At 36.8% G+C, this 12,545-nt stretch overlaps 1 protein-coding gene across 1 annotated transcript in view; it reads right to left on the bottom strand.

Annotated features, from left to right (window-relative positions):
• BNC2 (basonuclin zinc finger protein 2) overlaps positions 1 to 12,545 on the bottom strand; it is a 328,595-nt gene that overhangs the window by 224,574 nt on the left and 91,476 nt on the right. The window lies entirely within an intron of this gene.

Genomic DNA, 12,545 nt, shown 5'->3' with positions numbered 1-12,545 from the left:
GAAAGGTTTACAGGATGCATAAAAAGCATGCAGACGAGATTTAGACGGGCACACAGTGTGTGATAAAAATCAAATATGGAACATAATGGGACATATGGAAACGTATCTTTTGTGCAGGGAAGGATGAGTCACAAGTTCACAGCTGGAATTTATGTGGATCCTTATTTAGTGAAGCAGCTGTAGCCACTGTTTAGCTACATTCCCACATCAACAACAAAATGGTGCCACAGAAGAGAACACACGCATCAAGCTCCAGCTGGTATCTGCGCCCACCATTCCCTTCCTTCCCCTGAAGTCACATTTACTCAGTTTTCTTTTTACAGTTTGTGGATGTATAAACACGGATATACAAGTGAGTGGATAGCATCAAACCCCACACCTGACCACTGCTRAATTTTGGAACGGATGCAGGGGGATGTGGTATTGAAGAGACAGGTTCAGAAAAAAAAGAAAGGACTTTAAAAATCAGTCTCATGCCTATAGTGCTAGAGAGGTTTTATTTCGGATCAGTATTATTCAAAATGCTTTAAAAAATTCAAACTGATAAATCACAGAAAACATGATTTATGTAAGCCTGTTTGGGAAAACACAATTTCAACTTTGCAATTACAAAATTAATTGTGCACTAAATCACTAAATCGCTGAAATATTTTCAAAATTGGTTTTTAAGTTCCCAACATTATCAAATCAAAAATCAAAAAAAAAAAAAAAAAGGCAGAAAGACATAAAGACAAAATTTCATGTCTAAGCAAGTTTTATGCAAAAGATACATCAAAACTAACTAAAGATTTTTAAAATTTGGTTAGTTTTGTTTGAGGAATTTGTGTTGCTGTTTTACCTTTTAAGATTATCGCTTACTATACAATCAGTTAAATAACTTACTTTCACAGTCCTTTGAAATTATTAATGAAGATTTCACTAATAAAGATATATGTACAAACATACATTTTTATGCATGAATATAATCACATTCCAAAGTAAAAATATGTCCAGGAGTGATTTATTAGAGGCTTTTTTTCAAACAGCTAACTGCTCATTTTCTTTTAAATGTGTACTTAAAATTTTGAAGAACTTAGATTTTAAAGGTCATACTTCTACACATATTCCACTATTTGAAAATAGAAAACAATGCTCTAAAGCCTTCCCCAAATTAAGCTTCCATAATTGTGCCTTCCCTTAACACATATTTTTGGTCTGCCCCATACAGAACAAGCATAAATGACTTCTTCCTGAGGAAAGACCATAAGAAAAGCTCTCAGACCAGTTCTGTGATTACAATTCTATTGAAGTCAGTGACAATAGGCCGAGACATTTAAAATTAAAATCTTCTAGTGTTGCAAAACACTGTTTTTTTAGAAGAAACATTTTCTATTAGGAAAGAATTTGACAAACCTTGTTTTTGACTTATAATAGAGTAATGTCAGGCTGACTACCCCTAACAAGCTTTCATGATGGAAGAAATGTATAGAGGTTCCTTGAAATAAATTGGCAGGTAAGTTTTATGAAGTAATAGATCCACTAATCATTTTTACTGTTGTCTTTATTTTCAGTGTTCTTGTCATGGTCTAAAATCTAGCTTTTACTTTGCTCCTTAGACGACTGGATTGAGAAGTCACTAATGAAACTAGCCTCATTAATAAGAAAAGATAGCAGTATGTATTTTCTTCGAATTTTCCTCAACTTTTAAGTAAAAGAAAAAAAGACATGCCGTTTTACCATGAGTGCTGTGCCAAAGCTGGAGGAGTATCATTTTAGTTGCAATGAAAATTCACTCTCTTCATGACAGAGGTTCTACATTTGTCAAGTTCTCATAAATAATTTATCTTCGATTTGCTAAATACTACTTCAATATTACAGCTCATGCAACCAATTTTATTTTTTAAATATTTAAAGAAAGACAAYTTCTTCAGAATGCTACTCCAAGAGGTTAAAAAAAACCCTCACACTTCCAAGTGAATGAAAACGTTTCAGTTGTCTTTTTAATTTATACCTGTAAAAACAATACATCTCAGTAGATTCCAGAGCAATACCTTAGAAAGTCCTGTAATGTAATAACATTCTATTTAGATTATTTTATTTTTCATTTTTAAAATTATTTATTTTGTATTCTAGAGAGATAGGAGAAATAGGAAAGGGACACAAAAGGCGGAGAAATATGAAACTGGAAAGCACACATGGCACAAGATGAACAGAGTCAGCCATATAACTTTCTTAAGGTAAAACAGTGCTTACTATTCTGCTATCCCTATTCTACTAGATACCCAACAATTCTTTAAAAGTAGATCAATGACAGTGAAATGTTATAAGTAAAATCTATGGTAACAGGATCTCATGTCAGACAGACAGGTGCCATACCTTATATCTATGCAGGGACAAAAACATACATGGAAAGTTGAATTTTTTCAAAGACCAAAATGGAGTGCCTCATCTCCTCAGATTAAAATTTATTTTCCTTAAAACAATTTGACCATTCTTTCTCCTTCTCCTTCTCTCTCTCTCTCTCTCTCTTTCTCTCTCTCTCTCTCTCTCTGACTGGACTTTAACCATTGCCTTGATGATGGACTGGTAGATAGGAGGGATCTATTAAGATGAGTAACTCACGGCGGAAGGTACTTCTCTTGCAGTATGCTCCATCTGCATGAAGCCTATGTTTTGGTGCGCTGTCTGCTGCTGCTGCAACCAGTTCTCTCCCAGATATCAATGAAGCTGTGCCTGCATTTTATTTTTTTACGCAAATTATAGCTTTGGAGAGGTCATGCAACAGCACCATCGAATTAAAAAGCAGCCAATCTGTGATATAAAGAACATATTTACAATCATCAATCCTCTCTCAGATTATTACATTGTTTAGAGAACAGTATAAAATACATTAAATACCAGGCATTTCTTTATGGTGTTCTGCATAAAGATACAGCAAAGCTTACGATTAAATGTCTCTTGCGGGTGGCCTGCACAAAGAGCACTATTTCCTGGTATTGTTAAGGACACTGGCAGTTCAAGAGAGAGCTGTTTTATAAAACTGTTTGTACACCGATGTTCGAGTTACACTTGAGGGATATGGTAATTTACAAAAGGGATTTTTGTTTAAGGCTTTGAATGCTAAAGAAAATCCCATAAATAAACCCACACTTTTTAATCCTGCAAAAACTAGAATCCTTACAATTTGCAGCCCAAATTGATCAAGTTCTTACACTGCTAGCATGCCTTCTTCCTGGTTTAGGAACAGTAAGCTAGAATCAGGCTTTTGCTTTTCATACCTGATTTCCACAACCTTTCCTCCACGCATTCTAATTTAAAAGAAAAACTAATATTAAATAAAGCAACACATAATTTGACAGCCTACTAGTTAAATCCTGACAGGGTCAATAAAATGAGAGCTTGCAGGAGTCCCAGATGAGGAACACTTTCATGAATGCCTCCATTGTGTAAACTCTCCGTATATCCTGCCTGCAAATGACAGTCATATGCCACCAGCTGCAGGAGGCATTCCAGCTATGTCAACTGCTGTGGGGCATTAAGGCAGGGCAGCGGAGATGCTACTTCTTTTTATTTTTGCCTGGCTCGGGTGAGGGCTGTCACACTTAACTCATTTAAGTGTTATTTTTCTAAAGATTATGATATTTATTTAGAAATGTAAGAAAATATGTAATTAAAGTCCTGCTAATGGAGATTCCCATTTTAATGGTAGTTTTATTATATAAAGCCAGCTGGAAGTAACTATTTTTTTCCTTTATGCTTTTCATTAGTTTATAGTCRCCTCCTCACCCAGAACTTCTATTTCAGATGTTCTTATCAAATTCAAATCTTTGAAAAAGTAAATTGTCCAGGGAACAAACAGCCACTAAAAGTTATGATAGGAAATGTGAAAACCCCAATACTAAACACTCAGAAATACAGCAGGTACCACTTCTGAGAAGACTGTTTTGCTATGAGCTCCATTTTATGGATTGCCATAAAATTCAAATTTTAGAGAATTACTAAAAAAAAGCCCCTCTACTTGTCACATAATACATACATTTTTAATTAAGAACTACGTCTGAGCACAGTGATATAGGTTTGCAAATTTAATTGTTTTTAAACAACTCATTGRCAGTCAAACTGATTATTTTTTATCTACTAGGTCTGTGCAGAAAACAACAGTATTTAATCACCCTATTAATTTCATTTTCCTATTTTTCCTGATATTTATTGATATATATTCACCTGATATATATTTCTATCAGATGAAAACAAAGCTCATATTGGAGATGTAAGAATAAAAATATACCGAGGACTCTTTTTAAAATACTAGCAATGCCTCATTTAAAAAAGATTCTTAATTGTACAAAGTAAAGATCAAATTGTGATGCTTTTCAGCATGTTCATATGATAAGCCAGGGCATCTATCWCACCTTTCTATCATGCCTTTGCATACAGGCACAGTGAAATACAAAACACTGAACTCTTTGCATGTCGGCACCTACATTCAGCCACCTCCAGAAGGGACTCTTTTTCTCCCTGTCCCTCATCTTTGCCTATATTCGCTTGCCATCAAAATTATTTTAGTTATTCTATTACTACCAACAAGAGGATTCCTTCTAATATAGGTTCGGATATATTTACAGAGCAAGAAAAACAGTGAGGAAAGAAAAATGAGGAAAGGCATAAATAAATAAAGGGTATCAATAATAATCTATCATAAAATGACATTTTGCCATTGTACTTCCGCCGGAGCCGTAACATCTCACAATGTCCCTCTGAAAGCAGCAATAAAATAGCAGTAGAGTACACAGGGTCCTATATTCTGTGTAGGCAAAGGGCAATGAATATGCTAAAAGGAAATCAATCCGCACAAAAAKATCTGACAATAGCATCGTCAGGTTTGTTTGGTTTTTGATTCTGTTTCTTAAAATGAGAAAATAAAGAACACAAAGCACTTTGGAAGCCAAATTTTTATGTAAACCAGAATGGTTTCGTTCAAAATGCTTCTCTGTTTTTTAAATTACCATCTACCCTGCCATGAATCTTGCTACTACTACTATGAAAATCTTGGCAATTCCATTTAGCAAGATGTCTTGTAAGTATTTCTCCTCCAATTTAATCCACGTTGATTTACAYTATCCAAATTTCATTTTGAGATTTCTGGTTCAAACAAATTCAAAACTTCAGAGGTAAACTGAAAGTAGCCACAATTTTGCCTGGCTTCCAGGAAACCCATAAAATAATGAGCTTTCAGTAACTTGGACGTAAAATCACACACAGATCCACAACATCTCAAGGCTGAGACCTGACCAGAGACTTTAACAGAAAACTTAGCTTAACTCTGCTATTTTGATAAAACAGGTTTCAGGTTTCTTTAAGTAAGTGCAATGCCTAAGATTTTTTCATGATGTTCATCTCTTTGGTGTCTAAATAATAGAGAAGACTAAAATGGAGAAGAGCTACTTTCTTTACAACTGTGGAATCCTGTCTCGCAAACTACCTGCACATTTAACTTTATGAAAGTTACATGCATACTGAATGCTTACAGAACTGAGCTTACTCTGAAGGTTAAGACACTGCTCTCTGTAATTCTGCACCTGAACTATGTGCTGTCCTCAACGCATGACAGAGCCTCCACTGGTATGAATGGAAAATGTATTTGTGGATCATGGTGAGGATATGATCCTTTATATTCTATTTCCCTCCTAGTGGCATACTCCAAACGTTGAATTTTTCATCTGAAGAGAAGTACACTGTATGACATTTTCATTCAAACTGTTCAAAGCCAGAAGTATACCATTTTAAAGTTAGCATACGTTAGAAATGCACTACGAAGGGCATGGAGGAAACATACAGGCTGAGAACCAGGCAATCTATGTCCTTCCCTGAAACTCTGGCTTACAAAGTTTTAGAAGAACAAGTACAAATAAGCAAATAGGGTTCATCAGGCATGCCTCACTGTTCCCGAGCTGTCCAAAATTACTGAGAAAAAAAGAAGAGTAATGAAAGCTCTTTCCAATGCTAGTTGCAACAGGCATCCCAGAAGACAGTGACATTTACTGCCCCGCTCAAACCCTACTCCAAAACGCAGAGACACACAGAAGACAGCACTGGCACTCATGGAGGCGCCCGTGCTGTTGCCCGCTGCTGCATAAKCATCCTCTCCAATACCACAGTGAGTTCACCTGTGCGTGACGATGCGTTTCAGCTTTAGCGACAACCTCGCCACGAATTTTCCCACTATCTATAAAGCTCTTCCTAAACCGTCACTTATTATTTACTCTGCAAGAAACCCCTGCGGGCTTCTGTGCCCTTCCCCGCGCACGGCACGGAGCAACGGGGCCATAATCGTGTCATTCTCCCCCCCGAACTCCAGCGCTCTGCGAGTGGCAGATGACACTCTCTCCTCTCCTTCCCAGGAGCAAGCGCACGGATACGCACCACCGGCAGAGGACGGGGATGCAGCGGCTCCAGGGCAGGTGCGAGTGGCTCCCTTGGCGCATCGCCGGCGAGTTCACGAAGATCAAAGCCATCCCGAGAGGTCCCACCCCACCGAAAGAGGTGGCCTCTCTAGGACAAGACATTGCATGACACAGCCATACCACTGCCACTGTTTTCTGGTTCAGGGAAGGGGAGTCATTTAGAAAACAGTCACTAAATATTTCAGTAAGGGAAACGAGGAATTAGGGCACTACTGTAATGAGTGCGGTATTACAAGGTAACGCGAGCAGTCACAGAGCAACAGATGCCTGTCCACAGGCTGATGTGCAGCCTCTTATTCTGGGCATTTGTTGGACAGACTGATGTTTAGTTAAAGAATGCAGCCTGCCTCACAGAAATATTTTATATAAACAAACATTTTCATTTAATAAAACTGCTTTTTAAGTTTACCCCTTTCTATAGGCTGCCTGAGCGAAAAATAAAACATTTAAGTGTAGTTAACTTAGATGCTAAAAATTTTGTGATTACACTCTCTGAGTTACAGTAAAAAGTTACATTAGCAATTCTCTTTCTAAGCTAAAAGATTGAGAGAAAGCAACAGAGGAATTCTCCCTTTCTTCCCCTTCCCTGTCCAGGCTTCTCTTTCTTGAGGCAGTATGATTCATCACCTCCCGGGTATACGAGGAGCCCCAAGTTTGGAAATTCTTCTAAACAGCAAAGAACCATTGGTCTACAAGGCAAATCCTTTTGCAAAAGCACAATCACTATTGTTTGAGAGAAATAACTGAATAAAGAAAGCGATACACCCTGCATATATTTTGAGTATTTCTAGTGAAAAGTAAAAGCTCTTTAAAGCTTTTGTTTCTGATTGTACTTCATGACGGCAGTTCTGTATCAGCGAACAGAGTGTTCCTTTGCAATCAGCACAGTGTCACAACGACCTGGCAAATGTGAATGCTTTCACTATCACTACAGTCCTTGCAATCTTGCCTCAGCTGTGACCCATTCACTTTTGCCCCAACTTCACTAAGATGCCTTACTCAGCATCTAATTAGTTAGGGAAGATTTGCCTTGGCTCTTAACCCTGACATAAGAGCAGGAGACTCTGCTGCTGTTATATACCAAATCTGTCCTGTCACTACATTAATCATATCCCCATAAAAACTACACCAGAATTAAGCAACCACTAATATAAAGCAAAAAATTAAAAATATAAAAACTACACATTTTAAAATATTAAACACATACTCATTAATGTATACTACACAATATATTTCAGCATGTATTTTAATACATGCTTTAATGTTTCAGGCAGATTTTAGTTGGGATGCGCAAATATCAGAAAGTAAAGCAAAGATATGATAGTGTACTTAGTACATCAATATAAGCAACCAAAATTTTTAACAGCACTAATATTTTCAAAAATTGTATGTGTATATGTGCAGTATTAATCTAAATAGATAGATACAGGGAACCTTTTGCTATATTTTAGTTCTCTTGCAAATAGTGAACACAGTAGAAGAAGCAACGAGGAGGTTTTTTTGTTAACTACATTATCATATACATAGCATGTATCTACCACTGTAGGTACCTGTGTGCCTAGTGCTATATGGTACACAAAACATCCTGCGCTGTTGTCACAGRCACTATTTTCTAACGCATCTATTCTGAAGCACATCACAAGCAATGYAAAATTATTGATGCAAAGATTTATTAATTTGTTTAGAGAAAATGAATCATTAGCAGGACTGAAATATGCTTCACCAAAAAAGAAAAAAAATAAAGCAAGTATCTGAAATAAGACAATCTAACCTGAYAAATCTTCCCAATTCATACTATCACATGAACTTATCCCTAAAAAAAAAAAAAAAAAAAAAGTCAACAAATCTTTAAAATAATGTGATAAAAACATTTATATTAAATAAGCATTATGTTTACTGATTATTATTGACAAAGGCTATTGTTAACTACCGTAAACTACAAAATGCATTTGGCAAGTGTTACTCTGCCTACCAAAATGTTTATAATAAATCAGTGTATGGAATTACAGCTTGTTGTTGTATTAAGTTACAACAGTTTGTGCACGTATACCTATATTAAAAGAATACTCATGTGCTACAGTAAAACAGTTGATTACTTACTAAATGTTAAAATTGCATACAACCTTTATATCCAGCAACTCAGGAACATTTAAACAGCATTCACTTCCAATCCATTAGATTTTACACTGTGGTCCTATTTTTAAATACTGGTTCAATAAACAGTTTGTGTGGCTATGTCTATATCAATGTTAGGAGCTGTCAGATTGCAGAATACTAGCACAGCTCAAAACAGGCTGTGCACATTGTACTCAATTTAATATTTGTAGCAATATTAATGCATACTTCACCTTTTGTAAGTATTATTTATTTCTCGTTGGAATGAGCAGGCAGTTTTGCAAGGAAAAAAGTTGAATTTACTGTACCATCTCTCTCTTGAACAGACGCGTCTGTATTAATATACATCATTGATTTAATTTTTAGTTTTCTTGGTTTCCCCCTCACCTATCTAGAAGTGATTTCTCTGGTGATAACTAACACATCATGCTAATGAGAGAATCTAATGTACAATAGAGAAATGTCACTACTAATAATATTTGCATGAAGTTAAATAAAGCAACTGTAAGAGAATGTCAGACAGTTGTTCTTTAATAAGATACAGTTACACAATGAAATTATGTTGTTAATTTTGTTACATCATTGAGTGAATCCTAAATTACTATATAATGACGCACAGATCCATTTATAATTCTGATATACTGCTTTTCACTCTCACATGAAAAAAAGCTTCTAGAAAGGCTATTACCTTTTTATCTGAAACGGGCTAAACGTACTTCTTTCTTAACAAAAAGATACGTGTCCCTGGCATTTTGTGTCACTGTGGGTTACAACCATCTCTCTTATGGTCTCATTTCTGAAATGACTTAAAAGTATTTTAGAACATTACAGCCCTTAAGGTAACTGAGAGAAGAAAAATGCCATTTCTTATTCTGACAAACCCACAAAACATTTATGAAAGCAGAAGATCAGAAAAGCCTGCTTTTTCTAAATCAATCAAATCCAGGCCTTCTTGTCTGCCGTTAACAACTCCTTGCCAGAACCAGAATGGGCAGTGGGTGCCCTGGACGTAACCAGATGAGCATGGACGAGAAGCCAAGGGTTTCTGCTCATTCTCGACCTGTCACTGATCAAAGTGACCCAAAGAAGCACTCCTTTTTAAAAGTTAAGATTTATGCCCTCTGAGGTTATCAGACATTCTTCTGTATACAGAATAGGATGACCCCTTTTAAGCGAACCACACACTTCTATATTGAAAAAAGGTGCATTGGCAGTACAACGCAGGCAAGTGGCCATGTCGTAAACTTCTCACAGGTAATTTAGACTATTCCTTTTCTCCTCTCACCCCACTATATTCTAAATTTGCTCTGGAATGTGGAGATGCCATTTTTTGTGCTCTCATTCTCTAAGAAAACAATCTAAAAATAAAAGACATCATACTTAATATTCCAAACCTATGCAATCAATCTTAAATTTTTTAAGATGAATACAGTTCCTTGTCATAAGCAAGTAGGGAGCTTTCCTTTTACTCTGTGAAAAGTTATTCATTCGTATAGCATGCAAATAGCAGTTCAGTGTGAGCTGAGATGCAGGAGGAGGGAGGGAWTGGAAGGTTTTGTTTTGTTTTGTTCTAAATCACTCTTCTTGCCATGCTCCAATCTTTGTACTAGAAACCTGCCTGAGATTAAATTACAGCTCCAAGGAAAAGTGATGGGGYTTGGGGTTTGTTTGTTTTTAAAAACCATGTGGAAAGCCAGCATTATACTTAGAACTTTAAAAAGAAATGTCCTAGCATTACTGTGTATAGCTGGAAAAGTTTCATTAAACAGTTCTTTAAAACCATGCCAAACTTTTGCTTGCAAGTTATGCACATTTAATAACATTTTTTTATTTGTACTCATGAAAATAATTTTTCTYAAAGCGTAAGAAAAAATTTAAAAGTACTTACATTTCCAGAAGATGGATTGAAAATAATTAACTAATAAATGGATCAAAAAAGATAACATAAAACAATGTTCAAAATTTTAGTGTTTTAAGAAAGAGACATTAGCACTCAGACACAAATTTGCAGCTGCACTTGCACATAGTCCGTGCTTACAGTCTGCGCAAACTAGTAAGTTATAACAACCTTAACAAATCAGAAATAYACGACAAATTATTATCCTTAAAGAGGAGAGAAATGCGTTTAGAAAAATAACTTACCCTCCTCTTAAAAGCATGACGAGAGCATATGTGGACTGAGTATGTTTTAGTGGATTATAAACAAACAAACAAAATGTGACAAGGAGATTATTAACACAGTACACGAACATGTAAGTACAGACATTTAAGAAATAAATCTGCTCGACATTACCACCTTTACAGTGCTACTGTGTGTGTTCCAACGGAAGGATACACGCTGATGCAGCACCTACCACACATTTAGCCATTTAGTACCTTACTTCTTCCCTTTCACACAGAACACAACATGACCATGCATGTTCAGTAACACACAGTTATTACTCAAGAATTAGCACAATTGAAATATTTTTAAAAGAARAAGAGCCTAGCTTACGTGCATGCCAGTTTGGTGTGGTCTATGAGCTAGCTGTCTTAAATTATTTGACCCCCTCATACATTGTGATGCTCTTTATTTAGTTTTGTTTCCTTTTTCTGTCAGTGTTGAACATTTTCTAGTATTCCAGAGACCACAGAGGCTAAATCTGTTGAAAAAAGGTCTAACACTAAACAGGCATTCTAATATTATCTATGTGGTTCAATCGTCAGTTACCAATTGATCGTTATCTGGATCTGGTTATGTTAACCCTTTTGTGACTGAAAGGGAAAGAACCTTTTCTCCACTCCCAATATTTAATCTCACTTTTTATTAAAAGAACACAGCAAGCAATTTGGATAGCTGCTTTCGATGCTATTGCTCAATATCAATACAACCACACATGTTAAGTGTCGCAGACAGGCATACAGCTGATAAGCCCTGCAAGCAGTGCAGGAGCAGTCCACACTTCCTAGTGCCAAGCAGGGTTTTCGAAACGTGCATCTCTACTAGGAAACGAACTTTTTTTACTTTCAAGAATGGGAAATTGAACAGAGTTGCTTATTTGCCTTACGTTGATTACATTCCATACCAGCATACTGTATCAGCAGTAATCAGGGTCCCTCTACAGGATATATCAAAATATACCTTATTCAAATGCCTTCATCCTGTCCTGAGCTATACTGCTTAAGCTCTCTTCCTCAGACAACTGCTACGGGTTATTAACTATGTGCTGGTGAGTTTTTGTTGGCTTTAAAGTTTTTTTTTTAATTAAATAACTGTTTTATGGCTAGTATTCAGGCATTTTTTACTGTAAACTATAAAAGCCTAATTACTTTCTCTCTTTTCATACAGTACAACGCCTTTCAGGTAAATGAGTTCATTCATCTTATTTCCAACATTAAATAAAAGTCTGATACAAATGTACAAATCGTTTACAACTCCTCTTTTGGAAAACACAGTATTTCAATTATTATCACTCAGTGTCAGACCATAATTGGAAACTAGTTTCCAAAAAGGCAAAACGTCCCCTGGTAGGGAGTCACCCTGTTAAAAACCTTCAGGTTGAACTTCCCTCCCCTGCTTGAGCCCAGTCCAAGCTGAAAAGTTTCTCCCTCTTTTTTTTCTTTTTTTTTTCCCTTTTTTTTTTCTTTCACCCAGAAGAGCCAGGCAATTGTGCAAGAGTAGCTATAACACACAGGGCGCGTATCACCAAGTGCATGGTACAGAGACACCGGCTCCTGTGATTAATTATCAGTTATTACTGGCCTTGCAGTAACATTTCAGCTTTCCCGTCAGAACCGGCATACCAAGCTGCCTTAAACGCGGCCCCCGGTGAAGGAGCAGCTCTGGGGAGGACGCCAAGGCGCAGCTCCGCAGAAAGGGGGAGAGGGAGAGGGAGCGAGATAGAGCGAGAAACAGAGAGGGAAAGGGGGGAGAGGGGGAACGGGGAGCGGGAGAGAGGACGGGGAGCGCGAGCGAGAGGGCGCGGGAGAGGGAGAGGGGGACAGGAG

Source organism: Rhea americana, unplaced genomic scaffold (assembly GCF_003343005.1).
Source record: "Rhea americana isolate MKP2758 unplaced genomic scaffold, rheAme1 scaffold_129, whole genome shotgun sequence".
In the NCBI taxonomy this organism is placed as follows: domain Eukaryota; kingdom Metazoa; phylum Chordata; class Aves; order Rheiformes; family Rheidae; genus Rhea; species Rhea americana.
The sequence above is the reverse complement of the archived record's forward strand: the minus strand, read 5'-3'. Positions and strand labels throughout refer to the sequence as shown.